This window comes from Arachis ipaensis, chromosome B3 (genome assembly GCF_059453495.1).
Source record: "Arachis ipaensis isolate K30076 ecotype BB chromosome B3, ASM5945349v1, whole genome shotgun sequence".
Lineage (NCBI taxonomy): Eukaryota > Viridiplantae > Streptophyta > Magnoliopsida > Fabales > Fabaceae > Arachis > Arachis ipaensis.
In genome coordinates this window covers 51845239-51867721 of record NC_142438.1, presented here as the reverse complement: position 1 = coordinate 51867721, position 22483 = coordinate 51845239, and the positions used below count along the sequence as shown (strand labels likewise).

Below are 22483 nucleotides of genomic sequence, written 5' to 3'. Positions count from 1 at the left end.
CTTCAAGTTGTTCTTGGTAAGTCTTCTTGTTTGATCTTGATGATTTTTTGTTTTGTGTTGTATGGTGTTTTTCATATGCATTCTTGAATTCTTAGTGCGTAAGCATTAAAGAATTCTAAGTTTGGTGTCTTGCATGTTTTCTTTGCATTAAAAATTTTTCAAAATTGTGTCTATGATGTTCATCTTGACATTCAAAGTGTTCTTGATGTTCATCTTGACATTCATAGCATTCTTGCATGCATTCATTGTGTTGATCCATAACTTTCATGCATTGCATCATTTTTCCTGTTTTCCTCTCTCATCATAAAAATTCAAAAAACAAAAAAATATCTTTCCCTTTTTCTCTCATCAAATTCGAAAATTTGAGTTGACTTTTTCAAAAATTTTTAAAATCAAGTTGTTTCTTATGAGTCAAATCAAATTTTCAATTTGAAAATCTTATCTTTTTCAAAATCTTTTTCAAAAATCAAATCTTTTTCAAAATTCTTAGTTATTTTCGAAAATTCCAAAAATATTTTTCGAAAATCTTTTTCTTATTTTTATGTCAAATTTTCGAAAATAACATAATCAATTAATGTTTTGATTCAAAAATTTGAAGTTTGTTACTTGCTTGTTAAGAAAGATTCAAACTTTAAGTTCTAGAATCATATCTTGTGATTTCTTATGAATCAAGTCATTAATTGAGATTTTAAAAATCAAATCTTTTTCAAAACTACTTTCTAAAATATCTTCTTATCTTACCTTTTTCAAAAAGTTGGTTTCAAAATATCTTTTCTAACCTCCTAACTTCTTATCTTTTCAAAATTTGTTTCAACTAACTAACTAACTTTTTGTTTGTTTCTTAACTTTTTCAAAACTACCTAACTAACTCTCTCTCTCTAATTTTCGAAAATATCTTCCCTCTTTTTCAAAAATTTCTTTTTAATTAACTAATTATTCTTATCTTTATTTTTGATTTTAAAAATTTTCGAAAAATACTAACATTTTTCAAAAACCATTTTCGAAAATCACTAACCCTTTTTCAAAAATTATTTTCGAAAATTCTCCCTCTCCCATCTTATTCTATTTATTTATTCATCTACTAACATCTCATCTCACATCTCAACCCTCCTCACAGTTGTGTTTCTTCCATTATATTACATTCTTTGTCTCCCCCTCTTCTTCTACTCACACAGGGATCCCTATACTGTGGTATAAAGGATCCATATTATTATTATTATTTTTTTGTGCCCTCTTCTTTGTCATATAAGCAGGAGCAAGGACAAGAATATTCTTGTTGAAGCAGATCCAGAACCTGAAAGGACTCTGAAGAGAAAATTAAGAGAAGCTAAATTGCAATAATCCAGAGATAACCTTTCAGAAATTTTCGAACAGGAAGAGGAGATGGCAGCCGAAAATAATAATAATGTAAAGAAGATGCTTGGTGACTTTACTGCACCTAATTCCAATTTACATGGAAGAAGCATCTCCATTCCTGCCATTGGAGCAAACAACTTTGAGCTGAAACCTCAATTAGTTTCTCTGATGCAGCAGAACTGCAAGTTTCATAGACTTCCATCTGAAGATCCTTTTCAGTTCTTAACTGAATTTTTGCAGATATGTGATACTGTTAAGACTAATTGAGTAGATCCTGAAGTCTACAGGCTCATGCTTTTCCCTTTTGCTGTAAGAGACAGAGCTAGATTATGGTTGGATTCTCAACCCAAAGACAGCCTGAACTCTTGGGATAAGCTGGTCACGGCTTTCTTAGCCAAGTACTTTCCTCCTCAAAAGCTGAGTAAGCTTAGAGTGGATGTTCAAACCTTCAGACAGAAGGAAGGTGAATCCCTCTATGAAGCTTGGGAGAGATACAAAGGACTGACCAAAAAGTGTCCTTCTGACATGCTTTCAGAATGGACCATCCTGGATATATTCTATGATGGTCTGTCTGAGTTATCTAAGATGTCATTAGACACCTCTGCAGGTGGATCCATTCACCTAAAGAAAATGCCTGCAGAAGCTCAAGAACTCATTGACATGGTTGCTAATAACCAGTTCATGTACACTTCTGAAAGGAATCCTGTGAATAATGGGACGCCTATGAAGAAGGGAGTTCTTGAAGTTGATACTCTGAATGCCATATTGGCTCAGAATAAAATATTAACTCAGCAAGTCAATATGATCTCTCAGAGTCTGAATGGAATGCAAGCTGCATCCAACAGTACTCAAGAGGCTTCTTATGAAGAAGAAGCTTATGATCCTGAGAACCCTGCAATAGCAGAGGTGAATTACTTAGGTGAACCCTATGGAAACACCTATAACTCATCATGGAGAAATCATCCAAATTTCTCATGGAAGGATCAAAAGCCTCAACAAGGCTTTAATAATGGTGGAAGAAATATGTTTAACAATAATAAACCTTTTCCATCATCCACTCAGCAACAGACAGAGAACTCTGAATAAAATGCTTCTAATTTAGCAAATCTAGTCTCTGATCTATCTAAGGCCACTGTGAGTTTCATGAATGAAACAAGGTCTTCCATTAGGAATTTGGAAGCACAAGTGGGCCAGCTGAGTAAAAGGATCACTGAAATCTCTCCCAGTACTCTCCCAAGCAATACAGAAGAGAATCCAAAAGGAGAGTGCAAGGCCATTGACATAAGCACTATGGCCGAACCTACAAGGGGAGTGGATGACGTGAATCCCAAGGAGGAAGACCTCCTGGGACGTCCAGTGATCAATAAGGAGCTTCCCTCTGAGGAACCAAAGGAATCTGAGGCTCATCTAGAGACCATAGAGATTCCATTGAACCTCTTTATGCCCTTCATGAGCTCTGATGAGTATTCCTCTTCTGAAGAGAATGGGGATGTTACTGAAGAGCAAACTGCCAAGTTTCTTGGTGCAATCATGAAGCTGAATGCCAAATTATTTGGCATTGATACTTGGGAAGTTGAACCTCCCTTGTTCATCAATGAACTAAGTGATCTGGATCAACTGACATTGCCTCAGAAGAGACAGGATCCTGGAAAGTTCATAATACCCTGTACCATAGGCACCATGATCTTTAAGGCCTTGTGTGACCTTGGTTCAGGAATAAACCTCATGCCCCTCTCTGTAATAGAGAAACTTGGAATCTATGGGGTGCAAGCTGCTAAAATCTCATTAGAGATGGCAGACAGTTCAAGAAAACAGGCTTATGGACAAGTAGAGGACGTGTTAGTAAAGGTTGAAGGCCTTTACATCCCTGCTGATTTCATAGTCCTGGATACTGGAAAGGAAGAGGATGAATCCATCATCCTAGGAAGACCTTTCCTGGCCACAGCAAGAGCTGTGATTGATGTTGACAGAGGTGAAATAGTCCTTCAATGGAATGAGGACTCCCTTGTGTTTAAAACTCAAGGATCTCCCTCTACAACCATGGAGAGGAAGCACGAAAAGCTTCTCTCAAAGCAGAGTCAACCAGAGCCCCCACAGTCAAACTCTAAGTTTGGTGTTGAACTCCCATATCCAAACTCTAAGTTTGGTGTTGGAGAGTCTCAACAAAGCTCTGCACATCCGTGAGGCTCCATGAGAGCCCACTGTCAAGCTATTGACATTAAAGAAGCGCTTGTTGGGAGGCAACCCAATTTTTATTTATCTAACTATATTTTTCTTAGTTATATGTCTTTGTAGGTTCATGATTATGTGGAGTCACAAAATAAATATAAAAATTGAAAACAGAATCAAAAACAGCAGAAGAAAAATCACACCCTGGAGGAGCATCTGTCTGGCGTTCAGCGCCAGAACAGAGCATGGTGTTGGCGCTGAACGCCCAAAATGGGCAGCTTCTGGGCGCTGAACGCCAGAACAGGCATGGTTCTGGCGTTCAACGCCAGAAATGGCACACAAATGGGCGTTGAACTCCCAAAATGGCCACCAACCTGGCGCTGAACGCCCAGAGTTGTGTGTAAAGGCATTTTTACATGCCTAATGGGTGCAGGGATGTAAATCCTTGAACACCTCAGGATCTGTGGACCCCACAGGATCCACTCAGGATCTGTGGACCCCATAGGATCCCCACCTACCTCCACTCACTTCTTCTCACCACTCTCTTTCACACAACCCCATAAACACTCTTCCCCAAAAACCCTTCACCAATCACCTCAATCTGTCTTCCCCATCACCTCTTCACCACTCACATCCATCCACTCTTCCCCATAAACCTACCTCATAAACTCCACCTACCTTCAAAATTCAAAACCAATTTCCCACCCAAACCCACCCATATGGCCGAAACCTTTCCCCCATTCCTTCCCTATATAAAGACCTCCATTCTTCATCAAATTCACACAACACATCCCTCTACACTCTTCTTGGCCGAAACCACATCTTCCTCTCCCTTTCCATATTTCTTCTTCTTCTTCTTCTATTCTTTTGTTTATTGCTCGAGGGCGAGCAATATTCTAAGTTTGGTGTGGTAAAAGCATAGCTTTTTTGTTTATACATTACCATTGATGGCACCCAAGACCAGAGAATCCTCTAGAAAGGGGAAAGGGAAGACAAGAGCTTCCACATCCGAGTCATGGGAGATGGAAAGGTTCATCTCCAAAGCCCATCAAGACCACTTCTATGATGTTGTGGCCAAGAAGAAGGTGATCCCTGAGGTCCCTTTCAAACTCAAAAGAAATGAGTATCCGGAGATCCGACATGAAATTGAAAGAAGAGGTTGGGAAGTTCTAACAAATCCCATCCAACAAGTCGGCATCCTAATGGTTCAAGAGTTCTATGCCAATGCATGGATCACCAAGAACCATGATCAAAGTAAGAACCCGGATCCAAAGAACTATGTTACAATGGTTCAGGAGAAATACTTAGATTTTAGTCTGGAGAATGTGAGGTTGGCGTTTAACTTGCCCATGATGCAAGGAGATGAACGCCCCTACACTAGAAGGGTCAACTTTAATCAAAGGTTGGACCAAGTCCTCATGGACATATGTGTAGAAGGAGCTCAATGGAAGGTTGACTCCAAAGGCAAGCCGGTTCAACTAAGAAGATTGGACCTCAAGCCTGTAGCTAGAGGATGGTTAGAGTTCATTCAATGCTCAATCATTCCCACTAGCAACCGGTCTGAAGTTACTATAGACCGGGCCATCATGATCCATAGCATCATGATTGGAGAAGAGGTGGAAGTTCATGAGATTATACCTCAAGAACTCTACAAGGTGGCTGACAAGTCCTCCACTATGGCAAGGTTAGCCTTTCCTCACCTCATTTGCCACCTATGCAATTCGGCTGGAATTGACATAGAGGGAGATATCCTCATTAAAGAGGACAAGCCCATCACTAAAAAAAAGATGGAGCAAGCAAGAGAGCCCATTCATGGAGCTCAAGAGGCGCAAGAAGCTCATTACCATGAGATTCCGGAGATGCCTCAAATGCACTTTCCTCCACAAAATTATTGGGAGCAAATCAACACCTCCCTAGGAGAATTGAGTTCCAATATGGGACAACTAAGGGTGGAACATCAAGAGCACTCCATCATGCTTCATGAAATAAGAGAAGATCAAAAAGCAATGAGGGAGGAGCAACAAAGACAAGGAAGAGACATAGAAGAGCTCAAGGACATCATTGGTTCCTCTAGAAGGAAACGCCACCATCACTAAGGTGGATTCATTCTTTGTTCTTATTTCTTCTGTTTTTCGTTTTCTATGATGTGTGCTTATCTATGTTTGTGTCTTCATTACATGATCATTAGTAGTTAGTAACTATGTATTAAAGTTATGAATGTCCTATGAATCCATCACCTCTCTTAAATGAAAAATGTTTTAATTCAAAAGAACAAGAAGTACATGAGTTTCGAATTTATCCTTGAACTTAGCTTAATTATATTGATGTGGTGACAATGCTTCTTGTTTTCTGAATGTATGCTTGAACAGTGCATATGTCTTTTGAAGTTGTTGTTTAAGAATGTTAAATATGTTGGCTCTTGAAAGAATGATGACTAGGAGACATGTTATTTGATAATCTGAAAAATCATAAAAATGATTCTTGAAGCAAGAAAAAGCAGCAAAGAACAAAGCTTGCAGAAAAAAATAGAAAAAAAAATAGAAAGAAAAAGCAAGCAGAAAAAGCCAAAAGCTCTTAAAACCAAGAGGCAAGAGCAAAAAGCCAATAACCCTTAAAACCAAAAGGCAAGGGCAAATAAAAAGGATCCCAAGGCTTTGAGCATCAGTGGATAGGAGGGTCTAAAGGAATAGAATCCTGGTCTAAGCGGCTAAACCAAGCTGTCCCTAACCATGTGCTTGTGGCGTGTAGGTGTCAAGTGAAAACTTGAGACTGAGCGGTTAAAGTCAAGGTCCAAAGCAAAAAAAAAAAAGAGTGTGCTTAAGAACCCTGGACACCTCTAATTGGGGACTTTAGCAAAGCTGAGTCACAATCTGAAAAGGTTCACCCAATTATGTGTCTGTGGCATTTATGTATCCGGTAGTAATACTGGAAAACAAAGTGCTTAGGGCCACGGCCAAGACTCATAAAGAAGCTGTGTTTAAGAATCATCATACTGAACTAGGAGAATCAATAACACTATTCGAAATCTGAAGTTCCTATAGATGCCAATCATTCCGAACCTCAATGGATAAAGTGAGATGCCAAAACTATTCAAGAGGCAAAAAGCTACAAGTCCCGCTCATTTGATTGGAGCTATGTTTCATTGATAGTTTGGAATTTATAGTATATTCTCTTCTTTTTATCCTATTTGATTTTCAGTTGCTTGGGGACAAGCAACAATTTAAGTTTGGTGTTGTGATGAGCGGATAATTTATACGCTTTTTGGCTTTTTTTTAGTATGTTTTTAGTAGGATCTAGTTACTTTTAGGGATGTTTTCATTAGTTTTTATGTTAAATTCACATTTCTGGACTTTACTATGAGTTTTTGTGTTTTTCTATGATTTCAGGTATTTTCTGGCTGAAATTGAGGGATTTGAGCAGAAATCAGATTCAGAGGTTGAAGAAGGACTGCTGATGCTGTTGGATTCTGACCTCCCTGCACTCAAAGTGGATTTTCTGGAGCTACAGAACTCGAAATGGCGCGCTTCCAATTGCGTTGGAAAGTAGACATCCAGGGCTTTCCAGCAATATATAATAGTTTATACTTTGGCCAAGAATAGATGACGTAAACTGGCGTTCAACGCCAGCTTTCTACCCAAACCTGGCGTCCAGCGCCAGAAAAGGAGCCAAAACCAGAGTTGAACGCCCAAACTGGCACAAAAGCTGGCGTTCAACTCCAAGAAGGACCTCTGCACGTGTAACACTCAAAGCCCAGCCCAAGCACACACCAAGTGGGCCCCGAAAGTGGATTTATGCATCAATTACTTACTTCTGTAAATCCTAGTAGCTAGTTTATTATAAATAGGACCTCTTACTATTGTATTAGACGTCTTTTTGACCATCTTATATCTTTGGTCTCAGTTTTAATCCATTGTTCATCTTAGGAGACTATTGATCACGCTTTAGGGGGCTGGCCATCTCGGCCATGCCTGGACCTTCACTTATGTATTTTTAACGGTAGAGTTTCTACACTCCATAGATTAAGGTGTGGAGCTCTGTTGTTCCTCAAAGATTAATGCAAAGTACTACTGTTTTCTATTCAATTCATCTTATTTCGCTTTTAAGATATCCATTCTCACCCAAGAACGTGATGAAGGTGATGATTATGTGTGACGCTCATCACCATTCTCCCCTATGAACACGTGCCTGACAAACACTTCCGTTCTACATGAAATAAGCTAGAATGAATATCTCCTAGATCTCTTAATCAGAATCTTCGTGGCGTAAGCTAGAATGATGGCGGCATTCAAGAGAATCCGGAAAGTCTAAACCTTGTCTGTGGTATTCCGAGTAGGATTTAATGATTAAATGACTGTGACGAGCTTCAAACTCGCGAGTGCTGGGCGTTAGTGACAGACGCAAAAGGAGGGTGAATCCTATTCCAGCATGATCGAGAACCGACAGATGATTAGCCGTGCTGTGACAGAGCATGTGAGCATATTTTTCACTGAGAGGAGGGGATGTAGCCACTGACAACGGTGATGCCCTTGCATAAAGCCAGCCATGGAAAGGAGTAAGACTGATTGGATGAAGATAGCAGGAAAGCAGAGGTTCAGAGGAACGAAAGCATCTCCATTCCCTTATCTGAAATTCTCACCAATGAATTACATAAGTATTTCTATCCCTATTCTATTAATTATTATTTGAAAACACCATTATCAATTTATATCTGCCTAACTGAGATTTGCAAGGTGACCATAGCTTGCTTCATACCAACAATCTCCGTGGGATTCGACCCTTACTCACGTAAGGTATTACTTGGACGACCCAGTGCACTTGCTGGTTAGTTGTATCGAAGTTGTGAACCATGGTATTGGCACCATGTTCTTGGCGCCATTGCCAGGGAAAGAAAGAGCCATGAATTTTACATAATTAAAGTGTAATCACGATTACGCGTACCAAGTTGCTCACGTTGCCAGGGATTATTCGAGCCTGGACATCACAATTTCGTGCACCACTTTCTCTTTTTCATCGACCTTAATGATCCTTTTGATTCGCTTTGTTGAGGATTTTACTGTTGTTGAAGATGGCTCTGCAGCTAGTGCTCTTTTTGTTCCTTTCCTTGCTGGTGGTTTGGGAGTAGCTTTCTCTTTACCCTTCTTGGTGGCCATCCTGAAAAAGGAAAAGGAAAGTAATATGTGAAGCTAAGGGTTCGAGCAAGGAAGATGATGGAACAAGTGATAATCAATGCACGGTAAAGAAGGATGTCATTAACACATGGTCGTGAATCCATGTGAAAAGTTCATTAATGGAAATATAGCAAGTGCATGTTGTGGCAATAAGATGCAAGATGTTTATTGGCATGTTAGCAAAGGCATGAGTAGCATAGATCAAGCATTAATTGTCCAATTTAATTATCAAGTCTTTCAAATTAACAACCTATTTGTATTGACAATTATATTTAATGAATAATATATGAAAAGGGGTTTTTTGAAAAGCAGGCATTAGAGTAGAAAAATAGAATAATTTAAAAATGTATAATGCCATACAGGCTTTTTCACAAACACTTAGCATGCAGGTTAAATATGTTATTGAAAGTATTAAATTTGAACATGCAAACAACCCTTAAGAAGAAATATTAATTGTCAAACAACTCCTTAATGATCCACAAGCAATTATAGAAGAAAATAATCACCCAATTAAGTTTCGAACACCAATTAAAAGAATGTAAAAAGAAAAAGAAAAAGTAAAACATAGCTAATGAAAGTAAAAAGAAAAAGAAGAAGAAAATTTAAATAAAAGTACGAATAATAATAGAAAAGTAAAAAGGAAAGAAGAAAAGAAAAGAACCTTAATAATGGATGTGAAAAAGAAGGGGGGGGGGGGAAGTAAAAAATGAGAAGGAATAAAGAAGAGGGAAGGAAGAAGAAAGAAATAAGAGGGGGGAAGGAAAAATTAGGATTGGGAAAGAAAAGATAAGATATCTGGCACTGATCTGGATAAGCTGTGCAGCACAGGCGACGCGTGCGCGTAGATCACGTGTTCGCCTGGGTGGCGCAATTTTTTTAGTGACGCGTACGCGTTGGTCACGCGTTCGCGTGAAATGAATTGTGCCATTGGCGCGAGAGCAGCCTCGCGTACGCACAACTTTCTGTTTCGTTCGCATAATGCCAAAATTTAGGGTGACACGTGCGCGTGGGTGACGCGCACGCGTGAATGGCCTCTTTTTGAAAAATGACGTGGACGCGTGGGGCACGCGTTCGCGTGATAGGGCTTGTGCTTCCAGCATCATTCCAGCCCCACTCCATCATAACTCTCTGCCATATACCTTTTTACGTCGATTTTGCAGGGTCACGCGTGCGCATGGGCGACGCGCACGCGTGGGAGGCTATTTTTCAAATGACGCGAACGCGTCAGGGACGCGTTCGCGTGGGCATGCTTGTGCCTAAGGCACGCCTCCAGCCACACTCCCGCGTGACTCTCTACTTCTTTTCTTCTTGTTTCGAATGCACATATGACGCGTACGCGTCAGCGACGCTTGGGCGTTACGTGCATTTTTTTTATATGCAGAATGCAAATGCAAATGCAGACTATATGCAGAGAATAAGAGAAGAGTCACTAAGAAAAATAAAGTAGAATAAAATAAAACAAAACTAAGACTGAAATGGAATGATCATACCTTGGTGGGTTGTCTCCCACCTAGCACTTTGCTTTTATGTCCTTAAGTTGGACGATCTTCAAGCTTATTCTGCTTCTGTTGGTGGGTCTTCCAAGAGGAAAACCTCTAGTTCTTTGTGATCCTTCATCTTCTCACCATGATAAACTTTAGGCGATGTCCATTGACCTTGATAAATTTTAAACTAGAAGGATGACGCAGGTAAAAAACTCCATATGGCTCTACCTTCTCTACTCTGTAAGGACCTTCCCATCTTGATCTCAGTTTACCTGGCATAAGCCTCAGTCTGGAGTTATAAAGAAGAACTAACTCCCCTGGTCTGAACTCTCTCCTTTTTATGTGCTTGTCATGGACAGCCTTCATCTTCTCTTTGTATTGCCTGGAGTTGTCATATGCTTCTAGGTGAAGGTTCTCCAATTCTGCTAGTTGCAGCTTCCTTTCAGCACCAGCTTCCTCAAAGTTCATGTTGCACTCCCTTACAGCTCAGAAAGCCTTGTGTTCCACCTCTACTGGAAGGTGGCAAGCCTTTTCGTATACTAAGTGGAAGGGGCTCATCCCAATGGGTATCTTGTATGCTGTTCTATATGCTAGAGTGCATCTTGTAGCCTGGCACTCCAGTCCTTTCTATGAGGTTTTATTATCTTCTCTAGAATACGCTTTATTTCTCTATTAGATACTTCTGCTTGCCCATTGGTCTGGGGATGATAAGCTGTTGCTACCTTATGAACAATCCCATGCTTCTTCAGTAATCCTGTTAGTCTCCTGTTACAAAAGTGAGTGCCTTGATCACTCATGATTGCTCGTGGTGATCCAAAGCGACAAATAATATGGTTTCTAACAAAGGAAACAATAGTGTTAGCATCATCAGTATGGGTAGGAATGGCTTCCACCCATTTAGAAACATAATCTACAGCTAACAGTATATAAAGGTAACCATTAGAGTTTGGAAATGGACCCATGCAGTCAATGACCCAAACATAAAAAATTTCACAGAAAAGTATAATCTGTTGAGACATCTCATTCCTCTTGGATATATTACCAAACCTTTGGTATGGGAAACAAGATTTACAAAATTCAGCAGCATCTTTAAAAAGAGTAGGCCACTAGAATCCACAGTCTAAAATTTTTCTAGCTGTTCTTTGAGGGCCAAAACGTCCTCCACTCTTAGAAGAGTGGCAGGCCTCTAAAATGGACTGGAATTCTGATTGGGGCACACATCTTCTAATTACCTGGTCAGCACCACACCTCCACAAATATGGGTCATCCCATATATAGTATTTAGACTCGCTTTTTAGCTTGTCCCTTTGATGCTTAGTAAAATTGGGAGGGAAAGTATGGCTAACTAGATAATTAGCTACAGGTGCATACCAAGGAACTACTTCGGATACTGCTTGCAAGCTATCAAATGGAAAAGCATCATTTATAGGAGTCGGGTCATCCTTAATGTGCTCAAGGCAACTTAAGTGGTCTGCCACTAAATTCTGGTTACCACTCCTATCTTTAATTTCTAAATCAAATTTTTCCAACAGCAGTATCCAATGTATCAACCTTGGTTTGGACTCTTTTTTAGCTAACAAATATTTTAGAGCTACATGGTCTGAGTACACTACTACCTTAGTACCAAGTAAATAGGCTTGGAATTTGTCCAGAGCAAAAATAATAGCAAGAAGCTCTTTTTTAGTAGTAGTGTAATTAAACTGAGAAAGGTCTAAGGTCTTAGACGCATAAGCAATCACGAAAGGGTCCTTACCTTCGTGTTGAGCCAGCGCCGCTCCTACTGCATGGTTGGAGGCATCGCACATAATCTCAAATGGCTGGCTCTAGTCTGGTCCTCTCACAATTAGAGCTTGAGTCAGGGCGATCTTTAGCTTATCAAATGCTTGCATGCAATCCTCACTGAACTCGAACTCAATATCTTTCTGTAACAGTATGGATAAAGGTAATGCTACCTTACTGAAGTCCTTAATGAATCTCCTGTAAAAACCTGCATGGTCAAGGAACGAACGAATTTCCCTCACGGAGGAGGGGTAAGGTAAACTAGAAATGACATCCACCTTTGCTGGATCTACGGAAATACCCGTATTAGAAACAACATGTCCTAGAACAATCCCTTGTTTTACCATAAAGTGACATTTTTCAAAATTCAATACAAGGTTTGAACTAACACACCTGTTTAATACTCTAGCTAAACTATCCAAGCAAAGGTTAAACGAATCACCATATACGCTAAAATCATCCATAAATACTTTCATACAGTTCTCAATAAGATCTGAAAAGATACTCATCATGCACCTTTGGAAAGTAGCCGGTGCATTACATAAGCCGAAAGGCATCCTTCTATATGCATACGTTCCAAAGGAACATGTAAAAGTAGTCTTCTCCTAATCTTCAGGAGCTATATGAATTTGAAAATATCCTGTATAACCATCTAAAAAGCAGTAATGGGATTTACCTGACAGGCGATCAAGCATCAAATCAATAAATGGCAAGGGATAATGATCCTTGCGAGTAGCTTAGTTGAGACGCCTATAGTCAATGCAAACCCTCCATGAATTCTGCACTCTAGTTGTCAGGAGCTCTCCATGCTCATTCTTGATTGTTGTAACTCTAGACTTCTTGGGAACCACTTGTACTGGACTGACCCATTCGCTGTCTGAGATGGGGTAAATGATATCTGCTTCAAGTAGTCTGGTCACTTTTTTTTTTGACAACTTCTAAGATGGTGGGATTCAATCTTCTTTGGGGTTGACGGATGGGTTTTGATTCCTCTTCTAAGTATCTTCTGTGCTCACAAACTTGAGGGCTGATACCTACTATATCTGCCATGCTCCACCCAATTGCTTTCTTATGTTTTCTCAGCACACTAAGCAGTTGCTCCTCTTGTTGAGAAGTGAGTTCCTTTGCAATGATAACTGGGAACTTCTAATTATCCTCAAGGTAAGCATACTTGAGGTGTGGAGGAAGGGGCTTCAATTCTAATTTCTGCTCATGGCTAGGCTCTGGATCATCCGGGGCTAGTGATAATGGCAAAGTGTCCTCATTGTGTTTAGAGGGTGTCCCCACACTTGGACCTTGCTCCATGTGCTTCTTTTCTACTTCTTCTTGGTGAACTTCAGCTACAGTTTCATCAATGATGTCACACTGGAAGATAGAATGATCTTCCGGAGGGTGCTTCATAGCTTCATTTAAACTGAAACTCACTGTTCTGCCATCTATCTCAAAGGAGTAAGTTCCTGAGAATGCATCCAGCTTGAACTTTGAAGTTTTCAGGAATGGTCTTCCAAGCAGGATTGATGATGGTCTTCCTGAGTTATTAGGGGGTATTTCCAGGATATAGAAGTCAATGGGAAATGTGAGCCCCTTAATGGTCACAATACATCTTCAGCAATTCCAACTACTGTAATAATGCTTTTATCTGCTAACACAAAACGAGCTGCCGACCTTTTTAAGGGAGGGAGCCTTAATGTATCATATGTAGACAATGGCATTATACTAACACATGCTCCTAAATCGCACATGCAATCAGAAAATATTACACCTCCAATGGTACAGTTTACCATACATGGACCTGGATCACTACATTTTTCAGGTATACCTCCCATTAAAACAGATATAGAACTACCTAAAGGAATAGTTTCTAATTTATTAATTTTATCTTTATGTATGCATAAATCTTTTAGAAACTTTGCATATTTAGGTACCTACTGAATAACATCAAAAAGGGGAACAGTTACCTCAACCTTTTTGAAAATTTCTACCATTTTGGGATCAAGTTTCGTCTGCTTTCTGGACTTCCTTGCGAGGTGTGGAAATGGGATAGGAATGGCGCCACTTGCAGCTTCTGCATCCTTTGGTGCTCCATTCCTTTGCTGAGCTAGTTCTTCTTCAACCTTGTCTTGTACTTCCTCTTCCTCTTCAACATCTTCCACTTCTACTATGTCTTCATCTTGGGCGTGTACCTGTGGGCTTGGCTCCTCTTGGTTCCTCTCTTGCAGTGTGGTTTCGGACCTTAAAGTGATGGCATTGATGCCACCCTTGGGGTTAGTAATGGTTGAGAAGGAATTCCACTGGAACTTAAGGGTTTTTGGTGGAAGTAGGTAATGAATCTATCCAGGCGGCGAGAGCTTGTAAAGTGGCATTCAGACCATTTAGAGTAGAGTTCAGTGTAGTCTGCATGTCTTGTTGTCCTTGTGCAAGAGAACGAAGCATCTTGTCATTTGATGAGGGAGTAGGATAAGTGATCTGTGGGACCTGTTGTTGGTTGTCCTGGGGTCCTTGTGACTGTCTCAGGTGAGGTGCTCTATAGGGCTGGTTTTGATTCTGCTATCTGTTGTTGTTATTCCACCTCTGATTTCCATTGTTATCTCTGCCTCCTCTGTTGTAGTTGTCCCTCCAGCCATGGTTGGAATTATCTCTCCAACCTTGGTTGGAGTTGTCCTGCCATCCTTGGTTATAGTTCCCACCTTGGTTGTAGTTGCCGCCTTGTTGATTGTATCCTTGATTCGAGCGGTCATAGAAATTATGAGTAGCTGCCACAGTGTTGTCTTCTTGTTGGAGCTGTGGGCATTCATCAGTATAATGACTATAATCAGCACAGATTCCACATACTCTTTGGGGAACTAACTGTTGGCTTTGTTGTGGTAGGGAAGGCTGAGCTTGTTGTTGTTGGTTCAACTGTATTTTCTTCAATAGGTTGGTCATTTCACATATACTCTATGTAAGAGCAGAAGTCTCAGTGCTAGAGGAAACTTCTACAACAGCTTTTGAGTGGTTGCTCCTGTGCCTGTGATTCCTGGTGGACTTAGCTAAGTCGCTGATCAGTTGCCATGCTTCATCTGCGGTCTTGTACTTCTTTAGAGAACCATTATTGGCACCATCCAGTGTAGTTTTATCCCGAGGCTTCATGCCTTGAGTGAAGTAGCTGATTAACACTAGCCTGTCAATCATGTGATGGCGGCATGCGTCTAGAAGGTTTTTAAAGCGCTCCCAGTACTCATAAAGAGTCTCTGATTGACCTTGGACAATGCAGGAGATCTCTTTCCTCAGTTTATCTATGACTTCAGCCGAAAAGTATTGTTCTAAAAATTCTCTCCTGAGCGTATCCCAGTTGGTAACAGTTGCTTCAGGTTGGGAGTAGTACCACTCCCTTGCCTTTCCCTAAAGAGAAAACAGGAAGGCAGTTAACAGAATAGAAGTTTTATTTGCACCATGACGCCTAACAGTAGAACAGGCAGTCTGAAAATCCCTTAGGTGCTTGATAGGCTCCTGAGCAGGTAAGCCATGAAACTTGGGCATCAAGTTGATTAATGCAGTCTTCAGCTCAAAATCTGCAGCCAGAGTTGGATGATGTACTTGATATGGCTGCAGTGTAAAATCTGGAGCTCCAGCTTCCTGGAGAGTAATCCTCCTAGGTGCTGCCATGTTATCTACACGTGAATCAACTAAATCAGTAGTAAAGGAGCTTGTTTCGCTCTCAGATGGCGGTTCAGATTCGCCCTCAGATGAGACCGGTGAATCGATAACAATCACTTCACCACCCTCAGAGGCTAACCGACGTCGAGCTTGCCTAATACGTGAAATAGTTCTTTTAATTTCAGGATCAAATGCGGCTAAGCTCGGATCAGGCAACGAACGCGTCATTCAATGAGAAAAACATATAGCTCATGGTAATAAAGTAAAATAAAATACGCAAATAAAATAAAAATATATACACTAATTAATAATTTAGCACACAATTGTAACTCCCCGGCAACGGCGCCAAAAACTGGTGCATGGCAGAAGTTAGACAAATTAAGAGATTGTAATATAGGAAAAACGTTGCGAGTATAGCTCTTAACTAGCAAAAATCCACCGCATCAATTTAGAAAGGTTATCACAAAAGTTTTAAAATACTGGGAGTATAAGTCCCAGGTCGTCTCCCAACGAGTTGGTAGAAAGGGTGCTAATTTATTAATCAGGAGTTTCCGAGAGATTTGAGAATTGATTAACAGAAAATAAACAATTGTGATTTAGTGCAATGAAAATAAAAAGGAATTTATATTATTCAGAATAAAAAGCCTTGACTGGGGGAATGATTAATTGGAAGTTCTGTCCTTGTTGGAATCCTCTCAAGTGTAGTATAAAGAGATTGTTATTTTCACTTAGTTAACCCTTACTAAATAAAGAAAAGTCAAGTGATTGAGCTAACTCTTATTTGCAAATCCTAGTCCTCTCCCTTAGGAAGGTCTAGCGTTAGTAAATACAGAATTAGCCAACAACTTCCAATTTAACTAATTACATTGAGCATTCCAACTCAAGTGTCTCCTCTTAATCAACCCCCATGTCAAGTAGGAAACTACTCTATTGACATGGATACCATCTTTGTTATTGGGAGTTTGGAATAGAAAAGTGATGAGCGGATAATTTATACGGTTTTTGGCATTGTTTTTACATAGTTTTTAGTATAATTTAATTAGTTTTTAGTATATTTTTATTAGTTTTTAAATAAAAATCACATTTCTCGACTTTACTATGAGTTTGTGTGTTTTTATGAGATTTCAGGTATTTTCTGGCTAAAATTGAGGGACCTGAGCAAAAATCTGATTCAGAGGCTAAAAAAGGACTGCATATGTTGTTGGATTCTGACCTCCCTGCACTCAAAGTGGATTTTCTGGAGCTACAGGAGTCCAAATGGTGCACGCTTAATTGCGTTAGAAAGTTGACATCCAGGGCTTTCCAAAAATATATAATAGTCCATACTTTGCTCGAGTTTAGATGACGCAAACTGGAGTTCAACGCCAGTTCTCTGCCCTATTCTGGCGTTAAACGCCAGAAACAGGTTACAAGTTGGAGTTAAATGCCCAAAACAGGTTGCAACCTGGCGTTTAACTCCAAAAACAGCCTAGGTACGTGTAAAGCTCAAGTCTCAGCCCCAGCACATACCAAGTGGGCCCCGGAAGTAGATTTCTGCACTATCTATCATAGTTTACTCATTTTTTGTAAACCTAGGTTACTAGTTTAGTATTTAAACAACTTTTAGAGATTTATTTTGTATCTCATGACATTTTTAGATCTGAACTTTGTACCCTTTGACGGCATGAGTCTCTAAACTTCATTGTTGGGGGTGAGGAGCTCTGCTGTGTCTCGATGAATTAATGCAATTATTTCTGTTTTCTATTCAAACACGCTTGTTTCTATCTAAGATGTTCATCCGCACTTCAATATGATGGGTGTGATGATCCGTGACATTCATCACCATTCTCAACCTATGAACGCATGCCTGACAACCACCTCCGTTCTACCTTCGATTGAATGAGTATCTCTTGGATTCCTTAATCAGAATCTTCGTGGTATAAGCTAGAATCCATTGGCAGCATTCTTGAGAATCCGGAAAGTCTAAACCTTGTCTGTGGTATTCTGAGTAGGATTCAGGGATTGAATGACTGTGACGAGCTTCAAACTCACAAGGGTTGGGCGTAGTGACAGACGCAAAAGGATCAATGGATCCTATTCCAGCATGAGTGAGAACCGACAGATGATTAGCCGTGCGGTGACAGCGCACCTGGACCATTTTCACTGAAAGGATGGATGGTAGCCATTGACAACGGTGATCCACCAACACACAGCTTGCCATAGGAGGAACCTTGCGTGTGTGAAGAAGAAGACAGGGAGAAAGCAGAGATTCAGAAGACAAAGCATCTCCAAAACTCCAACATATTCTCCATTACTGGATAATAAGTATTATTTAATCCATGCTCTCTTGTTCATTTGCAAGTCAACTGATAATTATAATTGATATCCTGACTAAGAGTTAAAAGATAACCATAGCTTGCTTCAAGCCAACAATCTCTGTGGGATCGACCCTTACTCACGTAAGGTATTCCTTGGACGACCCAGTGCACTTGCTGGTTAGTGGTACGAGTTGTGAAAATTGTGATTTACAATTCGTGCACCAAGTTTTTGGCGCCGTTGCCGGGGATTGTTCGAGTTTGGACAACTGACGGTTTATTTTGTTGCTTAGATTAGGAAAAATTTATCTTTGTGTCTTCTATTATTGTTTTTGGTTGAAATTTTTTTTTAAATCCTTATTTTCTCTTTTAAATTTTGCGAAAATTTTTATAAACTAATAATTGAGTTTTTCTGTTTGAGTTTAGTTTCATATTTTAAGTTTGGTGTCAATTGCATGTTTTTTTATTTTCTTTTAAATTTTTGAATTTGTGTTCATTGTTCTTTCTTAATCTTCAAGTTGTTCTTGCTATTTTTCTTGTTTGATCTTTAGTTTTTCCTGTTCTGTGTATTTTCTTATTTTTCTTATGCGTTTTCAAATCATCAGCATAAAAAAAAATTATATACATTAAATACCTTTTTTTAAAACACTTTAAATTTATAGCTCAGTTGGCTAGAGCGTTGTGCTTATGTTCTTGGTAATTGGGTATCTTCCTTTTAAAACTTTTTCAAAAATAATTTTTCTTTGATTAAATCTTGTGTCAAACTTTTAAGTTTGGTGTTCTTTGTGTTTTTATTTTCTTAAAAATTTTCAAAAATTGTTCTTGGTGTTCATCTTGATCTTCAAAGTGTTCTTGGTGTTCATCTTGACACTCAAAGTTTTCTTACTCGTTTTCTTTATTTTGATCTAAAAATTCTAAGTTTGGTGTCAGTTTGTTGTTTTTCTCTTTCCTCATTGAATTTAAAAATATCTTTTCCCTTTATTTTAATTGATTTTTCAAATTTTCCTTTTAAAAATTCAGATTTTATTTTAAAATTTTTATTTTATCTTATCTTAAGTTTTAAAATTTCAAAATTCAAATCTTTTTCAAAAAAATCATATCTTTTTCAAAAAATTATCTTATCTTATTTCAAATTTCAAATTTCAACTTCCAAAATTCAAAATTCAAAATTTAAAATTTAATTTTCAAAACTTTTTAATTTAAATTCCTTATCTTCTCTTACCTAGCTTATCTTATCTTTTCTAATCTCAAATCTTAAAATCAAATCTTTTTCATATATTTATTTTATTTTATTTTATTTTCTTGCAAGTATCTTTAATTTTAAGACATATCTTTTTCAAAACTTCCTAACCAATTTCTCTCTCTTCATTTTTTTCGAAAATTCTCACCTACATCTTTTTCAAATATTTTTAATTAATTAATTTAGTTTTCAATTTTCTTTTATTTCTTTTTCTTCAAATTTTCGAAATTATAGTCAATTTTTAAATTATTTTATTTTATTTTATTTTTATTTCGGTTTTCAAAAAAAAAATTATTTGCAATCCGCATCATCTCCCTTTCTCCATCATGGACAAAAGTGGAAATGAACAGTCCAGAAGGACTCTGGGGTCATATGCTAACCCCATTACTACTGCATACGGGAGTAGTATCTGTATACCTCCTATCAAGGCAAGCAGTTTTGAGCTAAATCCTCAACTCATTGTCATGGTGCAGCAAAATTGCCAGTATTCCGGTCTTCCACAGGAAGAACCTACTGAGTTTCTGGCACAATTCTTGCAAATTGCTGACACAGTACGTGACAAGGAGGTAGATCAGGATGTATACAGGTTGTTATTGTTTCCGTTTGCTGTAAAAGATCAAGCTAAACGGTGGTTAAATAACCAACCCACAGCAAGCATAAGAACATGGACACAGTTATCAAACAAATTCCTGAATCAATATTTCCCTCCAAAAAGGATGACACAGCTAAGGCTGGACATCCAAGGCTTTAAACAAGAGGATGATGAATCCCTTTATAATGCCTGGGAGAGGTACAGAGGGATGCTAAGGAAATACCCCTCTGAAATATTTTCAGAGTGGGTGCAATTAGACATCTTCTACTATGGACTTACAGAAAGAGCTCAGATATCTCTAGACCACTCAGCTGGTGGATCTATACACATGAGAAAAACTATTGAAGAGGCTCAAGAGCTTATTGATATAGTTGCTAGAAATCAGCATCTGTACATAAATAGTGGGTCCTCCATAAAAGAAGAAGCCAAAGCAGTGTCCACTGAACCTGGTCCTCCAGAATAAGTTGCTGAACTCAATCAACAATTGTGTTTTCTGACAAAACAGCTAGCAGAATTCAAGGAGATGCTACAAGACACTAAAAATGCTAATAAAAATATGGAAGCACAATTGAATAAGACAAAACAGCAGTTATCAAAGCAGATAACAGAAGAGTGCCAGGCAGTTCAATTAAGAAGTGGGAAAACATTAAATACCTCACTTCAGAGCAGCAGAAAGCCAAGGAAAGAGCAACTGACAGAGGATGAGAAAAATATTATCCAAAATCCCTATGAGGACAGTAAGAGCCCAGAGAGGAACAACTCTGGCGTTCAAACGCCAGAAAAGGATGCAAAATTGGCGTTAAACGCCCAACCCACGCATAGTTCTGGCGTTTAAACGCCAGAAACAGGCAGGGAATTGGCGTCAAATGCCCAATGGAAGCTCAGTTCTGGCATTCAAATGCCAAAAACAAGTAAGGAGTTGGCGTCCAACGCCAATCCAGCTTCTAACCCTGGCATTCAAATGCCAGTGAGGGATCAGACACACACAAGTGCTGATAACAACCCCTCTAAAAAGGCTTCTCCAACCACCTCTGTAGGAAATAAACCTGCAGCAACTAAGGTTGAGGAATACAAAGCCAATATGCCTTATCCTCAAAAACTCCACAAAGAGGAGCAGGATAAGCAATTTGCCCGCTTTGCAGACTATCTCAGGACTCTTGAAATAAAGATTCCATTTGCAGAGGCACTTGAGCAAATACCCTCTTATGCCAAGTTCATGAAAGAGATCTTGACTCATAAGAAGGATTGGAGAGAAACTGAAAGAGTTCTCCTCACTGAAGAATGTAGTGCAGTCATTCTAAAAAGCTTCCCAGAAAAGCTTAAAGATCCTGGGAGCTTTATGATACCATGCACATTAGAGGGTAATTGCACCAAGACAGCTTTATGTGATCTTGGGGCAAGCATCAACCTAATACCTGAATCCACTATCAGAAAGCTTGGTTTAACTGAAGAAGTCAAACCAACCTGGATATGTCTCCAACTTGCTGATGGATCCATTAAATATCCATCAGGCATGATTGAAGACATGATTGTCAGGGTTGGGCCATTCGCCTTTCCCACTGACTTTGTAGTGCTGGAAATAGAGGAGCACAAGAGTGCTACTCTCATTGACGTCCAAAAGAGGGAAGTAACCCTGAGGGTCAATGAGGATGAGTTCAAGTTAAATGCTGTCAAAGCCATGCAGCATCCAGACATAGCAAAAGACTGCATGAAAGTTGATCTTATTGACTCTTTGGTAAAAGAGATCAACATGGCTGAGAGTCTCGAATCAGAGCTAGAAGACATCTTTAAAGATGCTCTGCCTGATTTGGAGGATTCAGAGGAAATAAAAGAGCCTCTGGAAATTCCTCAGGAAGAGGAAAAACCTTCTAAACCTGAGCTCAAACAACTACCACCGTCCCTGAAATATGCATTTTTGGGAGAAGGTGACACTTTTCCGGTGATCATAAGCTCTGCTTTAAATCCACAGGAAGAGGAAGCACTACTTCAAGTGCTAAGGACACACAAGACAGCTCTTGGGTGGTCCATAAGTGACCTTAAGGGCATAAGCCCAGCTAGATGCATGCACAAGATCATATTGGAGGATGATGATAAGCCAGTGGTTCAACCACAGAGGCGGCTAAATCCAGCCATGAAGGAAGTGGTACAGAAAGAGGTCACTAAGCTACTGGAGGCTGGGATTATTTATCCTATTTCTGATAGCCCCTGGGTGAGCCTTGTCCAAGTTGTCCCCAAAAAGGGAGGCATGACAGTGGTTCATAATGAAAAAAATGAACTGATTCCTACAAGAACAGTTATAGGGTGGCGCATGTGTATTGACTACAGAAGGCTCAATACAGCCACCAGAAAGGATCATTTTCCTTTACCATTCATAGACCAGATGCTAGAAAGACTAGCAGGTCATGATTATTACTGCTTTTTGGATGACTATTCAGGCTACAATCAAATTGCAGTAGATCCCCAGGATTAAGAGAAAATAGCATTCACATGCCCATCTGGAGTATTTGCCTACAGAAGGATGCCATTTGGGCTGTGTAATGCACCTGCAACCTTTCAGAGATGCATGCTCTCTATTTTTTCTGATATGGTGAAAAAATTTCTGGAAGTCTTCATGGATGACTTCTCAGTATATGGAGACTCATTTAGCTCCTGTCTTGATCACCTGACACTGGTTCTGAAAAGATGCCAAGAGACTAACCTGGTTTTAAACTGGGAAAAATGTCACTTTATGGTGACTGAGGGGATTGTCCTTGGGCACAAGATTT

At 39.4% G+C, this 22483-nt stretch overlaps 1 non-coding gene across 1 annotated transcript; it reads right to left on the bottom strand.

Moving 5' to 3' along the window:
• Positions 1-1779: 1779 nt before the first annotated feature.
• Positions 1780-1887, bottom strand: LOC148570631 (small nucleolar RNA R71). The gene has a single exon (XR_015880310.1). It is a non-coding gene; the product is annotated as a small nucleolar RNA R71 (small nucleolar RNA).
• Positions 1888-22483: the final 20596 nt, after the last annotated feature.